Below are 20376 nucleotides of genomic sequence, written 5' to 3' on the forward strand. Positions count from 1 at the left end.
TAGGCAACATTCCCCTATAGGTGGAGGGGCAGTAGTGGTTGGTAACATGTCCCTACGGGTGGGGGTGGCAGTAGTGGTGGGCAACATGGCCCTATGAGTGGGGGGGCAGTAGTAATAGGCAACATGACACATAAGGGTTGGGGTGGCAGTAGTGAAAGGCAGCATGACACATATGGGTGTGGTAGCAGTAGTAGTGGGTAACATGCCCCTATGGGTGGGGGGCAGTAGTGTTAGGCAACATGCCCCTATGAGTAGGGGGGCAGTAGTGATAGGCAACATGACACATATGGGTGGGGATGGCTGTAGTGGTGGGCAACATGACACATATAGGTGGGGTGGCAGTGGTGGTGGGCAACATGCCCCATGGGTGGGGGGCAGTTGTGATAGTGACAACTATTGGTGGGGGTGGCAGTAGTGGTGGGCAACATGACACATATGGGTAGGGGTGGCAGTAGTGACAGGCATCATGACACATATGGGTGAGCGGTGGGCAACATGCCCCTTTGGGTTGGGGGGCAGTAGTGTTAGGCAACATGCCTCTATGAGTGGGGTTGCAGTAGTGATAGGCAACATGACACATATGTGGGGGTGGCAGTAGTGGTGGGCAACATGACGCATATGGGTGGGGGTGGCAGTAATGATAGGTAACATGACACATATGGATGGGGTGGCAGTATGGTGGGCAATGTGCCCCTATGGCAAGGGGGGCAGTAGTGTTAGGCAACATTCCCCTATGAGTGGGCGGGGCAGTAGAGATAGGCAACACCACACATATGGGTGGGGGTGGGCAACATGCCCCTATGAGTGGGGGGCGGTAGTGATAGGCAACATGACACATATGGGTGGGGGTGGCAGTAGTGGTGTGCAACATGCCCCTATGGGTGGGGGGGGCAGTAGTGTTTTAGGCAACATGCCCCTATAGGTGGATGGGCAGTAGTGGTTGGCAACATGTCCCTATGGGTGGGGGTGGCAGTAGTGGTGGGCAACATGGCCCTATGAGAGGGGGGGTAGTAGTAATAGGCAACATGACACATAAGGGTTGGGGTGGCAGTAGTGAAAGGCAGAATGACACATATGGGTGTGGTAGCAGTAGTAGTGGGCAACATGCCCCTATGGGTGGGGGGCAGTAGTGTTAGGCAACATGCCCCTATGAGTAGGGGGGCAGAAGTGATAGGCAACATGACACATATGGATGGGGGTGGCTGTAGTGGTGGGCAACCTGACACATATAGGTGGGGGTGGCAGTAGTGATGGGCAACATGACACATATGGGTGGGGGTGGCAGTAGTGGTGGGCATCATGCCCCTATGGGTGGGGGGCAGTTGTGGTAGTGACAACTATTGGTGGGGGTGGCAGTAGTGGTGGGCAACATGACACATATGGGTAGGGGTGGCAGTAGTGATAGGCATCATGACGCATATGGGTGAGCGGTGGGCAACATGCCCCTTTGGGTTGGGGGGCAGTAGTGTTAGGCAACATGCCTCTATGAGTGGGGTTGCAGTAGTGATAGTTCAACATGACACATATGGGTGGGGCTGACAGTAGTGGTGGGCAACATGCCCCTATGGGTGGGGGCAGTAGTGTTAGGCACCTTGCTGCTATGAGTGGGGGGGCAGTAGTGATAGGCAACATGACACATATGGGTGGGAGTGGCAGTAGTGCTGGGCAACATGCCCCTATGGGTGGGGGGGGCAGTAGTGCTAGGCAACATGCCCCTATGAGTGGTGGGCAGTAGTGGTGGCGAACATGCCCCTATGGGTGTGGGTGGCAATAGTGGTGGGCAACACGGCCCTACAAGTGGTGGGCAGTAGTGATAGGACAACATGTCACATATGGGTGGGGGTGGCAGTTCTGGTGGGCAACATGACACATATGGGTTGGAGTAGTGATAGGCCCAATGACACATATGGGTGGGGGTGGCAGTAGTGGTAGGCAACATGCCCCCATGGCTGGGGGTTTTGTATAAAGAACAGGAGTGAAAACCTTTCAACCTTGTTGGGATTGGGTTAGAGAAATATATGCAACAAACAATATCCCAACTGGTATTATTTTTGGACAAGTATACAGGATATCTATACAGTATTATCCATCAAAGAACAAGGAGACTCAATTTGATTTTCATATGTGCTCAAGACATCATTTTATCAAAATTGTTACGTAGAATAGGACAATTATAGTTACAGTTAATATCAGCACTGTAATTAATAAATAACAAGTGACAGCCCAAGGTTGTACAAGGTGCACAATTGCAAAAAGTGGGTGGCACTACGGCGACGCAAGTGACAGTGAAAGCAGCGTGAACGGCGCAAAGTGTGTAGTGAAAGAATTATATACAGTGATTAAAAACAGAGTAGTTTTTCAAACAATTCATTTTTGTTTTACAATTCGGCAATTTTTCAGAACCACTAAGTAAGGGGAGCCTAATGTTTTGCTGGAGAGTCGACGGCGTTTCGATCCATATGAATAAGGATCATCATCAGGACTGAGGGGCTGTAAGCAGTGCTGTAAAGGGAAGAGAGGAGGGAGGTAGGGAGGGAAAGAGGGTTAATGAAGGGGTCAAGTCATGGAAACTTCCAGGTTTAGGAATGGAAAGGCGGATATGCTCACCGTAGGAAAATTTAATTGGGAGCAAAGCTGGGGTACACGAACAGAGAGGTCTCGAGGGACGTCTCGATGCTAGGTGGCTGTCATGGCCGGAATGCCATCTAGGTGCATGGGAACTGTAGTGGGAGAGAAGAAGGGCCACGTCAAAGGAGCGCACTTAGGGATCGATACGTGCGGGTATGGCGACAGGAAGCTGGGGAGGACTTACCAAAAGTAGAGGTCAAGGATGTCCGGAGTCGTTTGGTGTGATCGGGGTTGAGAGGGAATCTCAGGATGAGAGACAACACCAGTCAAATGATTCTGTGGGAGGGGGAAAGGGTTCAGAGACCATGTATGCTCGAAATCATGGTAAATTACACGTGAGGGTGGAAATCCAATCAAGGTGTTACCTGTACTCGGGGAATTCCGAAAGACATGTGGTGCGCTGTCGGGGAGTGATCGGTTCCTCGGTCGGAGTTGCGCGCAAATCGCGGCGTGGAAGGAGGCACGAGGCGAATGAATCTGCAGAAAGGGGAAGGTGTCAGGGATTAAGGAATTCGGGAAAATTATCGATATAGTGAAGTGGGAACCGACTGGGCGCGTTACCTGTCCTCAGGTATGGCGAGTGAAACGCTGTCCGGAAAGCTAGCAGACGCGATCCAAGCATTGCTATATCAATCGGGACCTCGAGAGCAAGCTAATTAAGGATAGGTGGAGGAGGCGCACGTGATGACGTGGCGTCAGCTCACGCTGGAAGTGCATCAGGGATATGCTCAGGGGGCTGAGGGCGGAGATGGAGTCAGGGGAGCGACGTAACAGTCGGGTTAGTCATGCTTGGGGGCGTGGCAATGGGCGGGCAATGCTGCAAGGAGCAGTGCCGGCTAAAATAAACAAGGTGGACATGCACGGGGAGTCAGGGAAAGCAAGGTGGATGGGGCAGGATTTGGGAAGAATGAAAGACATGGTTTACAGTTATCCATACAGTAATGTCATTAAATTGAAATTCGCCACAGAATACAGTAAGGTGTACACAATATAGTTACATTCTGAGTCCTGGATAAGAATATATATTAATATATTAGAGGTCTAATCACCCAAGGCAGATTAAAGAGCAATTTCTGAGGGATTCAGGTTTCAGAGAAGTGGGGCACAGTCAGACAGTCAAGTGTCATTAAATCGAAACCAGCCACAGAATACAGTAAGGTGTACACAATATATTTTCATTCTAAGTCCTGGAGGGCTGGGGGGGGCAGTAGTGTTAGGCAACATGCCCCTATGAGTGGGGGGCAGTAGTTATAGGCAACATGACACATATGGGTGGGGGTGGCAGTAGTGGTGGGCAACATGCCCCTATGGGTGGGGAGGCTGTAGTATTAGGCAACATGCCCCTATGAGTGGAGGGGCAGTAATGATAGGCAACATGACACGTATGGGTGGGGGTGGCAGTAGTGTTAGGCAACATGCCCCTATGAGTGTGGGGGCATTAGTGATGGGCAAAATGCCCCTATGGGGGCAGTAGTGTTAGGCAACATGCCCCTATGAGTGGGGGGGCAGTAGTGATAGGCAACATGACACATATGGTTGGGGGTGGCAGTAGTGGTGGGCAACATGCCCCTATGGGTAGGGACAGTAATTTTAGGCAGCATGCACCTATTTGTGTGGGGGCATTAGTGATGGGCATCATGCCCCTATGAGGGGGGCAGTAGTGTTAGGCAACATGCCCCTATGAGTGGGGGGGCAGTAGTGATAGGCAACATGACACATATGGGTGGGGGTGGAAGTAGTGGTGGGCAACATGCCTCTATGGGTGAGGTTGGCGGTAGTGGTGGGCAACATGCCCCTATGAGTGGGGGGCAGTAGTGGTTGGCAACATGTCCTTATGAGTGGGGGAGCAGTAGTGATAGGTAACATGACACATATGGGTGGGTGTGGCAGTAGTGGTGGGCGACATGACACATATGGGTGGAGGTGGCAGAATTGATAGGCAACATGACACATATGGGTGGGGGTGACAGTATGGTGGGCAACGTGCCCCTATGGGAGGGGGGCAGTAGTGTTAGGCAACTTGCCCCTATGAGTGGGGGGGGCAGTAGTGATAGGCAACATGACACATGGGTGGGAGTGGCAGTAGTGCTGGGCAACATGCCCCTATGGGCGAGGGGGCGTAGTGCTAGGCAACATGCTCCTATGAGTGGAGGGGCAGTAGTGATAGGCAACATGACACAAATGGGTGGGGGTGGAAGTAGTGGTGGGCAACATGCCTCTATGGGTGGGGTTGGCAGTAGTGGTGGGCAACATGCCCCTATGAGTGGGAGGGCAGTAGTGGTGGGCAACAAGCCCCTATGAGTGGGGGAGCAGTAGTGATAGGTAACATGACACATATAGGTGGGGGTGGCAGTAGTGGTGGGCGACATGACACATATGGGTGGAGGTGGCAGTAGTGATAGGCAACATGACACATATGGGTGGGGGTGGCAGTAGTGGTGGGCAACATGCCCCTATGGGTGGGGGGCAGTAGTGTTAGGCAACATACCCAACTGAGTGTGGGGGCATTAGTGATAGGCAACATGCTCCTATGAGTGGGGGGCAGTAGTCCCAGGCAACATGCCCCTATGGGTGAGGGTCAGTAGTGATAGGCAACATAACACATATGGGTGGTGCTGGCAGTAGTGGTGGGCAACATGCCCCTATGGGTGGGGTTGGCAGTAGTGGTGCGCAACATGCCCCTACGAGTGGGGGGGGGGCAGTAGTGATAGGCAACATGACACATATGGGTGGGGGTGGCAGTATTGATAGGCAACATGACACATATGGGTGAGGGTGGCCGTAGCGGTGGGCAACTTGCTCCTTTGGGTTGGGGGGCAGTAGTGTTAGGCAACTTGCCCCTTTGGGTTGGGGCGCAGTAGTGACAGGCAACATGACACATATGGGTGGGAGTGGCAATAGTGCTGAGCAACATGCCCCTATGGGTGGAGGGCAGTAGTGCTAGGCAACATGCCCCCATGAGTGGTGGGGCAGTAGTGGTGGGGAACATGCCCCTATGGGTTAGGGTAGCAGTAGTGGTGGGCAACACCATTTGTTTGCAGGACACGGCTCGCTAGCTGCAGGAGAGCTCACTACAATTCAACACAGGAAAGACTAAGGTGATCTTCTGCTCGGCAAACAGGATTTCTCCTCATCTTCCTAGCAACTTCTGGCCTTCGGGCACTGGGCCCACTGTTCAGCCGGTTGCCAGTGTCTGCAACCTGGGCATCTTATTCGAAGACAAGCTCACTCTGGGAAGTCAGGTCACAAAAACTACTGCTTCCTGTTTTGCGATCATCAGATTCCTCCGAAAAATTTTCCCGGTACTACCTTCTCAAGTGCGCGCACAAGTGGCCAGATGAACTATTCCTAGTAGGCTCGAATATTGCAATGCTCTCCTGCTGGACTCCCCTAACTACCTGTTGGATAGATTATAGAGAATCCAGTCGGCAGCCGTCAAACTCGTACTAGGCAGCCCTAGAAGCTCTTCGGCTTTTGCAGCATTAGCTGAACTTCATTGGCTCCCGGTGAGACAGAGAGTTCTTTTTAAGTCTCTCTGCCTTGTTTTCAAAGCCCTCCACGGGACAGGACCGGTGCGCATGTGCAAAAAATTCACTTGGTACATCCCGAGAAGAACACTGCCCTCCTCATCGGCAAGATTAGTGATGGTTCCTAGGTTTCGTAAGGTCAGATCGGGGGGGGCAGATCTTTTGGGGTAGCAGCTGCTAAATTATGGAACAGCCTTCCCTGGGATATCAGGCAACTCAGAGAGCTCCTACCATTTAGAAAAATGGTAAACATCTGGTGGTTTCCCAGGATGTAGTGGCCGGTCCCTGTTCTTTTAACTCGCTCCCCCTTGAGTCACGTTTCCCAGCGCCAGAATGCCTGCTAAGTGATAGTACGCTTTAAAAACTGAATAAATAAATTAAATAAATGACACATATGGGAGGCAGTAGTGATAGGCCACATGATACATATGGGTGGGGGTGGCAGTAGTGGTAGGCAACATGCCCCAATGGCTGGGGGGGCAGTAGTGTTAGGAAACATGCCCCTTTGAGTAAGGGGCAGTAGTGATAGGCAACATGACACATATGGGTGGGGGTGGCAGTAGTGGTAGGCAACATGCCCCTATGGGTGGGTGGCTGCAGTATTAGGCAACATGGCCCTATGAGTGGAGGGGCATTAATGATAGGCAACATGACACATATGGGTGAGGGTGGCAGTAGTGTTAGGCAACATGCCCCTATGAAGGTGGGGGCATTAGTGATGGGCAACATGCCCCTATGGGGGCAGTAGTGTTAGGCAACATGCCCCTTAGAGTGGGCGGGCAGTAGTGATAGGCAACATGACACATATGGGTGGGGGTGGCAGTAGTGGTGGGCAACATGCCCCTATGCCCCTATGGGTGGGGGGCAGTAGTGTTAGGCAACATGCCCCTATTTGTGTGGGGGCATTAGTGATGGGCAACATGCCCCTATGAGGGGGACAGTAGTGTTAGGCAACATGCCCCTATGAGTGTGGGGCAGTATTGAAAAGCAACATCACACATATAGGTGGGGGTGGAAGTAGTGGTGGGCAACATGCCTCTATGGGTGGGGTTGGCAGTAGTGGTGGGCAACATGCACCTATGAGTGGGGGGGGGGCAATAGTAATAAGCAACATGACACATATGGGTGGGGGTGACAGTAGTGGTGGGCAACATGCCCCTATGGGTGGGGGGCAGTAGTGTTAGGCAACATACCACTATGAGTGGGGGCGCAGTAGTGATAGGCAACATGCCCCTATGAGTGAGGGGCAGTAGTGATAGGCATCATGACACATATGGCTGGGGGTGGCAGTAGTGGTGGGCAACATACCCCTATGGGTGGGGGGCAGTAGTGTTAGGCAACATACCCCTATGAGTGGGGGGGCAGTAGTGATAGGCAAAATGATGCATATGGGTGGGAGTGGCAGTAGTGCTGATTAACATGCCCCTATTGGTGGGGGGGCAGTAGTGTCAGGCAACATGCCCCTATGAGTGGGGGGGCCGTAGTGGTGTGGAACATGCCCCTATGGGTGGGGGTGGCAGTAGTGGTGGGCAACATGACACATATGGGTTGGCGTGGCAGTAGTGGTGGGCAACATGACACATATGGGTGGGGGTGGCAGTAGTGATAGGCAACATGACACATATGGGTGGGGGTGGCAGTAGTGGTGGGCAACATGCCCCCATGGGGGGAAGTAGTTTTAAGCAACATGCCCCTATGAGTGTGGGGGCATTAGTGATGGTCAACATGCCCCTATGGGGCAGTAGTGTTAGGCAACATGCCCCTATGAGTAGGGGGGTAGTAGTGATAGGCAACATGACACATGGGTGGGGGTGTCAGTAGTGGTGGGCAACATCCCCCTATTGGTGGGTGGCAGTAGTGTTAGGCAACATGCCCCTATGAGTGTGGGGTCATTAGTGATGGGCAACATTCCCTATGAGGGGGCGGTAGTGTTAGGCAGCATTCCCCTATGAGTGGGGGGCAGTAGTGATAGGCAACATGCCAGATATGGGTGGGGGTGGCAGTAGTGGTGGGCAACATGACATATATGGGTGGGAGTGGGAGTGGCAGTAGTGATAGGCAAGATTACACATATAGGTGGGGGTGGCAGTAGTGGTGGGCAAGATGCCCGTATGGGTAGGGGGGCAGTAGTGTTAGGCAACATGCCCATAATAGTGGGGGGGTTTTATACCAAAAAAACAATGGTTCCAGTGGAGCATTAAATGTAGTCACAGTGAATGATATAACCAAGCATAATAGCAATGAGACATAAAAGAGGGAGGCGGGGATGTCTGGTAATGAAAGCAAAACTCTACACATAGATTTCTGTGTGCAAAAATTAGTCAAACTGTATTTTTCAATTTTACAATATATACATAAGCATAATTTGACTGTGTACATGTGTCCCAAGTGAATATGTATGAACCAAAAACATAAACAATCAAAAGGACATCAACAGAAATATTTACAAGGTTTCTCCTGGGATATATGCAAGGAAGGAAGGCAAATGACCAGATACGATACAGTGGATATTAACACAATGGCTATTTCAATCATAGACACTGGTAAAACTGGTTCATTTCCTATGGGCGTCGACGGCGTTTCGACCCGGGGGTGGATATGGGGTCTCTTCAGGACAAAGACGGTGTGTGGGACATCTATGTGTTCGAAATGGCGGAGAATTAAAAGCTGTGATTAACCGGGTGAATAAATAATTCCTAGCGTACTCACAGTGTGCCCCAGTCGGCAAAACTGAGTCGCTATTGAGTGGCCCCAGAGTAATGACTTCGTGCTTTTCCAAAATTGATTTGGGAATTCTTAAGCGTCAGATGGGGTCCGCGGCATCTAGTTTGCCAATTGCGACCTCAAGGAACAATGCCTCGTTTTTTGATATGCGCTGGCTGCAGAAGGTCGGGAGCTCACTGTCATGGCTATTCCAATGTGTGGGGGGGGGCAGTAGTGATAGGTAACATGACGCATATGGGTGGGGTGGCAGTAGTGGTGGGCAGCATGACACATATGGGTGGGGTGGCAGGAGTGGTGGGTAACATGCCCCTATGGGTGTGGGAGCAGTAGTGTTAGGCAGCATGCCCCTATGAGTGGGGTGCAGTAATGATATGCAACATGACACATATGGGTGGCGTGGCAGTACTGGTGGGCAACATGATACATATCGGTGGGGGTGGCAGTAGTTGATGGCAACACGCCCCTATGAGTGGGTGTTGCAGTGGTGATAGCCATGTGACCCCTATGTAGGCCTGTTGCTAGTGGACAGGGTCTGGACCCCCTGGGTGGGTGTGACATTTGGCGGGTACGTGTTGTTTCTGTGTGTGGAGGGTGTCCGACTTACCGTCCGCGTGTGTTCCTGATCCGGTCATAGATGTACAGTACTGGTATGAACTGCGCTTTGGGATTCATGATGCGTTCGTCTTGTATCCGTTGCTAGCAGGTCCGTCTCATAGCTGTGCATTGTGTTATAGCTCGAATCATACCTGATATGCAGCTTTACCAGACGCTGTGATTTGCTAGACGTGGCGACCCGTCCGGCGAGTAGGAAGTACGCATCGTACTTGACCGGAAGGAAATTTCAGTGATAATGGTGCCGTGCGACTCGAATTGTTTGTTTACGGATCAGACTCGTACGGAGTCGGAGCATATGTGTCGGTCAGGAATTTGGCACTTTCTCGCATCATACTTCCTCACCCGGACGGTCCCGCTCCTGGTACGATTCGGCCATAAGGTAAGGCTACGGACAGCTCTCGGGAGCTGTCCGACCGAGATCAGAATCGACCCCTAAATGTTGGCTGTGTTAGCAGCCAACTTGCACGTTATCGTCAAACCTCCAAATGCTGTACAAACACGGCATTACAAGAGATGAACATATTGGTTGGAGCGCATTCCAAGATGAACATTAAATGTAAGCCAAAACGCCATTTACAATACTGTGACTCACTTTCACTAACGGGCATGCCACTCCACGAGCTAGTCACAACTGTGAAGATATAAAACATGGTTTGGCCTGATTATGTGTTATGCCCAACATTCTCTTCTTAAAGATCCTAAATTCATAGACAAGGATAACTGTTATTCTCAGGCTCAGGTTAGGGAACACCGTTCTTTATTTGTATGCATCCACTCCCCTCCAAACCAAAACACATGGATAAAACCCATTGTCATTTACAGCGCCAATAGCCTCTAACTCTCGCAAACGTGAGACCTACTGCATTGCAAATGCTTGTTTGAATTTCAACTGCAAAATGACTGATTGCAGCATATTCTACACTTAGGGTCCGATTATAAATACGGAAGTCCCAAGACCTTAGTACCCGTGGTGGTGGTCTGACAGCTGCCTCCTCAGCAGTTCGACCGCCCGATTACAAAGTTGATGGTTGGACCTCAACAAGCCAGATGTAAGACTTCTGCCACTGCCAGGATCCTTTATCCCGACTGGACGGCGGTGGGGAAAGCAGTGATCAATAGTAGCGGTGCCGTTGCCGGTACACCATGCTGATCAATACCTGCCTTTCTCCTAACCTGTTCATAGCGGGGACCCCATCATGACAAGGTCAGTGAAAAGGCAGAGAAGGGTCCCACACAGTGCACAGGTTGAATTTGCCCGTGGGGGGGTTTGCATAGTGGCACATATTGTGCCTCCCTCTACTTGCACTGTCATGCATGCACTGTGTACTATGCATGAAATGGTACACAGTGCACCAATGTTCAAGTGGTGCTTGCTTCAAGCTCTATCTATGAGCCAAAGCATGCCATTGCCGTGGCACCGCCAACGCAACCCCACCAGCCCAACAGTGTTATCGTAATATTGCAGTCCGGTGGTCTCAAGACTGCTGTAATCAAAATCAGATCTTTAGTGCAGCTTTCTGGAGGAATCTCCATGTACTTTAAATGAAAAAATAGTAGTAGCCCTGTATGGCTTTTTATTTTTAAAATGTCTAGGAATATTTGGGGGAGTAGCAGTTATTTGTTTTATGTGTGTGTGGTTTAGGAGCTCGTAGTGAGTGCTGCTTTGTTTATTTGGTAGTAGGGCATTTTTAAAAGGGATGTATGTATGTTCACCATGTCTGGTGAATGGTTTTGGACACATTTGAAGCCCCCATTTGTCATCCAGGGTTGACATTGGTTATGTTTCATTATGTTGTTTGCTGTAGAGAATACGATTTATATCTCATTATTTAGAATGTTATGTAAAAGGAAAGGAATCTCATTATGTGTAATTGTTAAATGTTCAGTTATGTGTATATTTTGATAACTTCTAAGGGCAAGTGGGGTATCACTGGTGGCTTTTTGTTGGTGTATAAAATTAAACGTTTTAAAGTGGGGCTAGGTGTTAGTTCCCCTTTTAGGTATTAGGGAAAATAGGTAGCATATCTTACAGGATTTTTCTTGTGGATTCCTGGGAAAACCTGCTTGTCTCTCTAATAGCCTGTAATATTTATGTTACTTTTACCTACGTCACATTTGTGGGATGGTTGGTCTTTCTTAAATGAATTACAACATCATCATTTGTAGTTGCCCTCTGATAGCATGCATTTGAATAATATTTTGAACATTATTATGAGTTTGGCAGTCTGTGGACTGCTGTACCAGCGGTGGCGGTCTGACCGCAGTGAGCTTGGCGGACCGACCATGGTGAGCTCGGTGGTTCAACTGCTGTATTATGAGTTCAACAGATTGGCTTTCCAAAGCCCGCTGCCAAACCGCTGACATGCCAACCAACTCCGAGCACAGCGGCCGCGGAATGGCCCGTTGAGGCTATTGGAGACTTGGACACCCAGTTAAACCACCCGCCCAATTATGAGTTGCCTTACAGCCGGCGTGATCGTGGTGGTCCAGTCACTATAACTGAGACGGTGGAAAACAAGGGATATAAGGCCGAAACTCCCCTCAACTCTTCTTCTAGCGTCATGGAGCTCATTGTAAAAAGTCCTGCTGCTGCTCTTCCTTCTCGGTCACCTTCAAAACCAAGTCAGTTGCAGACTACATCGGCCGGAAGTCATACAACTACCTTTTGCAATAGACTCCCTGCCAAACGATGCACTGCCATGGACCAGGCAAGGGAGGTGGGGTCTTTAAGTAATTTACACAAATATAGGGACCCTATATGGGATTGTTTCTTACACTCATCAAAAATACATCAGTAGGATGCCCTCCTAGGCGAAAGCACTGGTACTGCACAGGTAAAATGTGCACAAATGAAGTTATGTTTGCAAATGTTATACAGTGATAGTGTTGTGTGCATTATTTTGTGTTCAACAGCACCACCTCCTCAACAATCTGACACCTTTTAATATCTGTCACACATAGCTTTTGCCCTTTCTCACTTGTCTGCCATGTTACTACTGATCTTCACTAGTCATGCAGGTTACAATTGCTCAGGTATTGCTACAGTGACCTTGAAGTGACTACAACTACCATGAGGCCTTGTGACTGCAATTTTAAACAAGTTGCTATACTCCTACTGCCCCTTATCACTTGTCTCTCATGTTACTACTTAAGGTCAAAAGTCATGCAGGTTGCTATGACTCAAGTGTTGGGAAAGTGACATTGAAGTGACTACAACTACCATGAGGCCATGTCACTCTAACTCTAACCACAATGCTATAGTGAATGTGACACACTCACAATGAACACATGTCGTGTTTTCTGCTACAACGCTGTATTGGACTCTCAAACATCACACACCTGAAAAGGCAGTGTTAGTCAATGGGATTACATAGAATTAATGTGAGAAACATTTTAAGGGCACAGTGAAAAAACTCTCTGCAGGATAGCTATGCCTCTATCAGGGAGAATCCTAAAAGGCTGGGGCCCAGAGGCCCAGTACATTTTGCACATGTCTGACATACTCCATATGCACTGGACCTGGGAACTGAAATATATTGGGGACAGCCAAGAACATAATCTAGTGGCATTCATGTGTAGGCAATGGGTAAGTGCAACTAATGAAAGTAAACCCAGCACTAACAGCATGTGGCACACATCAAGATAGCCCCATCCATGTGTGGATTCACAAATATCTAACTGACACAGCAAACACCTATCCAACCTACATAATAGAGAGAAGGGTCACCAAAATGACGTTGATAGTGGCCAGGCCAAGCAAAAATACTTACATTATAGCATGTCACCCAATGCAATGTCTATCCCATCGGGATTTCAACCCACACAGACATTCATCCAACAGTTCCTCGTGTCCTATCTAACACTGCCTCTGAGGGCACATCATACTAACCCCAAAAACAGGATCAGTAATCAGGTATCAGATAAACACAATTGTACTCACACATCACTAACTAAACAATTAAATCAAATAAATAGGAAAGTAATGTCAGAACTAATGTCTTCCAAACCATGATAGTTTTTAATTAATTGATTTAAACCAATTAAAAAAGAAACTAAGGCCAATTGCAGGTCAATTCATAGTCCATGTGCCACAGCACAGTGCTGTGCCACCAAACTTGCCCTTACTGACACTTCCAGAAACCTCCTCACAAAGGGGTATCCATTGGGCATATTAGGAACCTCAAAGATGGTATCTGGGGAGGGGGGGGCAGAAGTATAGGGAGAGGTAGTTTTGTCCTTGGGAGGGTATTTCTTGGGTTTAGGGTCTTTGGAGCTAGGTTTAGGTTAAGGAGTTTTTTCATTTTTTTTCTTTGTTGGCTGGGCAAAGGGTAGTGGAGAGGCTGTTTTTCAGGGATGGAGTGGTAACTGGAAGAGATGGCTTTGGGTGTAGGAGCAGTTTTTGGAACTTTGGGAGAGATGGGCGATTTCCGATGCTTAAAGGGAAACAAGCGAGATTCTCTGGGAAAATGGGTAGGGTGTTCTGGATAGAGCTTGGATTGTGAGCCATGCTACATGACCTGCAAACAGTTGGGTTCACTCATGTCATAACCCCCAACAGGTTCAAATGCACTAGTGGAATACTCTACACTCCATCCTCATGTCAACACTAGGATACCATTGTAATAAAATGTAACCAAATAGGATGGATCCAAGTATGAGACAAATCTAACTATTACTCATGACACATCAGGATGTCATGAAGATTAAGTGGTACACCAATGTACCATTATTTACTGTTATCGCAGACATCATTTTACAAGTAAATCCTCATTTCACCCTGATGACACTTTTCACTCAAAATGACATCATATGTCAGCTACCTGAAAAGTCAAAATAAAGGTGTGCACATGTAGTTTATCCATATATCACATTTATCTGATAAGGTTACCTGAATACATTGAGGTTCTAACATTTTGGAGATAGATATTTGAACTCACACAGCACAAGCATTCTATATAGCCATATGTACATCCCTAATCCTGCTTGGTATAGGTAATGATGCCAGTCAGAAATTGTATATCCAGAAGCCAATACATCTGTAAACACTATTGGGTGTCCCTGATCATCTATCACATGAAGATGTGGGAGCACTAGATTCCCATTGGGCAGGCACATCACATCAATCTTTGGTATTACATGCTCAGATTGCCTTGAAAGAATCAGTGTAGACACTTACATAGATCTACACAGTTCTACATCGCACTCCCTTATGTATGTCGCCAGTTACTAAATGAGTGTATTGAAACACTATTGCAGACGAAACTTCAACTGCCAAATGCACATTTGTCAAGATGTAGGCACTAATGCTGATAGCACAGTGATTTTTGCACTGTAGTGTCACTGTATAACAAGTGCTTACCAATGGGAATTGGTTTTACAGTCACTGCATGTACTGTGTACTCTGTCATGTCACATGCAATAGCGCCACCATCACATGAGAGTCCGTAGTGAGGGCACATCGCTCCTCACACAAACAAGACCAGTTGCCACTGTTGTGCAATAGTAACCTAGATTTAATGAGAACATGAGATGATTACTTACTTCATTCAGCCAGGTGTCAAAAGGAGAAAATTCGATGTTAACAGGACTCTGCTATCTCCCAGGTCAAAAAGACAATAAGTACAGCACAGCAGCATGCACCTACTACCAGATTTACACTAACAATGACTTATCTTGTGTGTGCACTTGGCCACCATTAATCTTGGTTTGGTCATGCGTGCAAGTAACACACAAAGTTGGCAGAGTAACATGTAAGACTGTGACCAGGATTCAACCCCTTGTCGCTGCTGTTGGGTCATCAACTACCCACCAAGGTTCGGTTAGACCACCACCAGTATGCAGGCCATTAGGGGGGTCAGGGGTCAGGGTCCAGAGTGCCCCTTCCATATTGGGAGGACTTTCACAGCTGGACCTCCATGATCTTCTGGGTCCAACGCTGCAGGCCCTCCCACCTCTTCTTGCAGTGGACACTATACCAGTTGTTGACCCCCAAGGTCAGCACCCTCCAGGCAATGTCTTTTCAATTGTCCTTCTGATGGGCGCTGACCTGGTTGGATGCAATCAATGTGGATACAGATTGGAGCTGGAAGTTTGAGGATAACTGTCAGCTTGATACACATTGCGTTGACATCTAGCACAAGCCTTCATCAAGAGTCAACCTGTTACATGTGTCCATGTCACATGCTACGTAAAACTAAAATATGGAAACACACTTTTGTGATCATCTGATGACTAACCTCACCCCTGGTCATCGCCTAGCCTGACTGAGGCAGCCCACAAACATCATATGCAATGGCAGCGTTGTGATTGGCTAGGACGCGGTCCATACAGGCGTCTATAGGGAGGTTGTTTTCTCCATGCAGGCTGCATGCAGACTACATGGAGAAAACGAGAGAGTGCTCATGCCTGGTTTGGTCGGCCCTGGGGCCGACCAAACAGTCAGCACCCATAAGATTGGGCCAGCCACTCCTCCCCAACCCACCTGCCCCCAACTAGGCATACCCTTCTTATGCTTTCTCGCAGTGCGAGAAGCAGTGGGGCGATAGTCCGACGCCCACATGGAGGAGCATACCTGGTGACATTAGCAGGTATACAATGCTGTTCAGATGTACAACGTCGACATGGATTGGCCCTAGGAATGTCTCTCACAGAGGTTAGGTGTACAAAGCTGGTGCCAAGACAGCTTTCAGAGCGATAGGATGGAAGTTACCTTCCAACTTCTGATTTGATTTCTTTATAAAGAGCGACTCATTACGTCACCGATTATATATGGGATAAAGTCCCCCTGCTGTACATTATAAGAATATTGCGAGTCTCTGAGGAGTTACATAGCTTCCTGATGATATTGAAGAGTTCTTTGGGTCAGTTTTTAGAGGTATCTAGTGCGGAGATGAAGAAAGATGTATTTTTGTTTTTAATGTGCTTTTTATAGTTCCTGCGGGCTCCTTGGAGTTGATTGCAATGAAGGACAGTGGGATTGTTCCTCCAGATTCTCTCTGAGGCTCTTAGCTGTCGTTTTTCTTCATTGATGTCAGTGGAGAACCAAGATCTGGATGGAATGCGCTTGGAATTTTTTAGTTTCTTAGGCGCTAGGCTGTCTAGGGTGAGTGTCATATTGGAGTGGTAAAGAGAAGTAAGTTCAGTAGTTGAGAGGTGATCGGTGCTGTTGAGGAGGAGCGAGCTTATTTTTTCTTCTAGTGTCGCTTGGGGTATCTTCGCTGTGTCCCTAAACCATTTGGGGGGGTCCTGTACGGGGAGATGAGTTGGGATCGTTTGGTTAATGCCAAAAAAGATGAGGTGATGGTCGGACCAGTCTACGGGGAGGATATGGTCAATGGTGACTGCATTGCTTTCGGCAATGATTGCATCAAGTGTTGCTTCTCTGTGGTGAGTTTCTTCTGAGCAGTGTTGGGTCAAATTGTTTTCTAGTAGGAACTCCAAGGTGATGTGCAATATCTTTATTGTGTACACCTGGTGGTATTTTATCCCATTTAATACATGATCACACCATCAACTTTCCCACAAACTACTTAAAACCTTGGTGCGCAGCTCTTTCATATGAAAGAGAGAGGATGTTTGCAAACATCGAGAATAAAAATAATACCTCTAGTGCAAAATTAAACACATCAAAAGCCTGTTATATTTGTTGCAAACAAATATTAGAAACATGTCAATACAAGACAGTTAAAAAAACGCTGCAGTTGCTTGGAATGTGTAAAAATATACAGAAAGATTCTAGCTTTTCTCTAACTGTCTAATGAGGGCTAAAAATAAACATGTTCCCTCTGTTTGTCATTGTAAACTAGAAAAATAGAGGAAAAGAAAGAAAAGCCAAATTCTACTTTTGTTGCTTTCAACAGCTGCTTCAATTATGCTCCGTGACCTGACCAACCTTTTACCTTGACAGCAGGCAGCAGTCATTGTAAAGTTAGAACTCGCTTGCGAAAACTTACAATAATTGAGTTATGACACCTTTATAATCATTCGCTTTCTTAAACAGGAATTACAGAATCCCAAATATAATAATTACATTTGAGACAGGATTTGAATACAGGGATTGCAGAATCCTGTGTATTATGAAATATATAGATCAATATAAATGTCATGATAAAGTCGGAGTGAACCAGGAAACCACTGAACTGCTGCGATATTGGAATTCTTTTGAATAATTTATTTTGGGAAATTGTGGATGTCCTTTTAAAAAGAAATAAGGAATAGGATGTGCAATATTGTGAGTATCTATATTTTTTTAATGCTACTGATTTACTGAATTATTTTGTGAGTCTGACATACAAATGTGTTTGTTTTTATGAGTGGATGCTAAAATAAATAAGAGTTAATAATTTTATATATATCATTTTAAGTGGAATGTTTTTGTGGTATTCAGGAATTAAATCATTGATGATTAAATGTATACGGATGACGATGCTAAACATGGCGGCCGCTCTTTGCTGAGCTCTGTTTTAATATAACTGCAGATCTGAAGCCTTTGGGCTTTTGCAGATGGTGACCGCTGGCAGCCACCAGTGAAAACCCTGCAGAGTGGAAGACAATCCCTTGACTTCGAGGTGGATGTCTGGCTTGATGGCCCAGAGACAGACTAGGTGGGAGCTGGCCGCACGACGCCAAGCGACGGCAGGGAGGATGGCTTCGCTAGTGGCTTTGATGGGAGTGGGGGCTGAGGAAACTGCAGAAGGGGATCCCCTGACGAATGCCTGAACCGCAGCCCGACATTCAGGCAAAATATCAAAACCAAAATAATGTCATAACCAAATATCTTGTCTAAAATATTGTGACAGAGAAATAATGGCTTCAAGAATATTATTGTCAAGAAGATCAATTTTAAGGTAAGTATACTTTACTTCTCCGAAGATCAACACTTTCACTACTGTTGCACTGACTGGAGTGGGATTAGTAAATTCTACCCCCTCTCCTTCCCCCCAGAATCCAACACTTTCCATACTGTTGCATAGACTGGAGTGGTAATAGTAAATGTTACCCCTTCGTAATCCAACACTTTCCCTATTGTTTCACTTACTGGAGTGGGAAAAGTAAATATACTCCTCTGCAATCTAACACTTTCACTAATGTTGCCCTGACTGGAGTGGGAATAGTAAATGTTACCCTTCTGCAATCCAACACTTTCACTATTATTGCATACACTGGAGTGGGAGCAATACATTTTGCCTCTTTATTATGTTACTGATATGTATGTGTGTGTGTGTATATATATATATATATATAATATGTGTGTATATATATATATATATATATATATATATATATATATATATATATATATATATATATATATATATATATATATATATATATATATTAAGCCTGGGCGTAGTAGGCGTAGTTGGGCTACGCGAAGCTACGTGAAGTGGGACAGAAACTACGTCCACCCACGCACTTCGCGTAGCCCCACTACGCGCCACCCGCCTTCCTCCCGCCCTCGCTAAATACTACCCGCCTCCCTCCCGCCCTCCCTAAATACTTAAATAATGTTTTTAAAAAGAATAAATACCACTTACCTTGTCAGCTGCGTCTCCGGGGCTCCCTCTGGTAACCGCGCCGCCATCTTGGATACTGATTTCTTGTGAGAAATGCGCATGCGCGGGCGGCGCGCATGCACATTATATTTTCACCCAACAAGTTCCCGCAGCTCACAGGAACTACTCGGACACTCCAGATGCTTGCAAATAATCGTTGGAATGCAAGAGCCAGTCTCAATAAAGTTTTACATTGAGACATGCTAGAGCGAGGCTGAGCACTCGAACTTGCATGTGTACCTATACCTGAACTGCTAGGAAATACAATTGAGACATTGATCTGTATCATTATAAATATATTTGTCCATAAGGTCGGTTAATACTGGTTTTGCGCTATTCAACAAGTGTAAATAACAAAATTTCATATATGATCCAGAATGTGTAAAATCTGTACATTATGAAATATTGAGCAATGAATTGTGTATTACACCGTTCAGTAAAATGTTGTAGATAGATGAAGGGATTCTACAATGTATTTTTGCACATTCAAAGATAGCCGCCACAAGTTGCCTTCAAATCACATGGGGCGAATGTTTTATCACGTAATGTTGGGAGTGTATTTAAACATGGCGTTTTAAGGAATTTACGAGCATGATCAAGGTTTATTACCGAAACGCGTCATTTTTCTCTTGCCTGAATAAATTATTTGCAAGCATCTGGAGTGTCCGAGTAATTCCTGTGAGCTGTGGGAACTTGTTGAGTGAATTCTTTGGGAAGTGCCAGCTTCTGCAACTTGGACCGCCAGTGACAGCCTGTAATCTCTTTCCGGCAAAAGTGGAGTGGAGTGCTTTGTTCGGAGATTGGGCTGACCTCCTGGGAAGTAACGCCGGTACGAGGACGGTGGATTTGCCGTTCGGAGAACTATGGCGATAAGCGCCTGAATATCTATATGCGCTGTGAGACCGGCGGATACAGCAATATTTATCACATTGACGGGCGGTGTGGCAGCTAAGGCGGAGGCTGGGAAGGTGACGGTAAGGAGCGCGCACAAGTGGTGGGGGTGTGGCACTCTGAACCGTGGCACCCTTTACAGTCGGAGCCAAAGTGGAGTACTGCCGGGAGGACGTGTATATGCCCAGGGGCTTGGGAGCATAATTCAACAGCTGTATCATTGATGTCACTGACCATGTCATGAGTGATGTAATATGTGACGTCATCAGCAGTGCATTGCAGGCGCGCAAGTTATAGTGAGTCCAACTAACTATAACGTGGGAATTTCAATGGTTTTATGTCAGTAAAATTTCCTGCTAACTGTAACTGGTGTGAAACCTATGGTTTTTTCAGTGAATTTAATAGGTTTTTTAAATGCTAATTCCTAACTATATCTG

Source organism: Lissotriton vulgaris, chromosome 2_2 (assembly GCF_964263255.1).
Source record: "Lissotriton vulgaris chromosome 2_2, aLisVul1.2, whole genome shotgun sequence".
Classification (NCBI taxonomy): Eukaryota; Metazoa; Chordata; class Amphibia; order Caudata; family Salamandridae; genus Lissotriton; species Lissotriton vulgaris.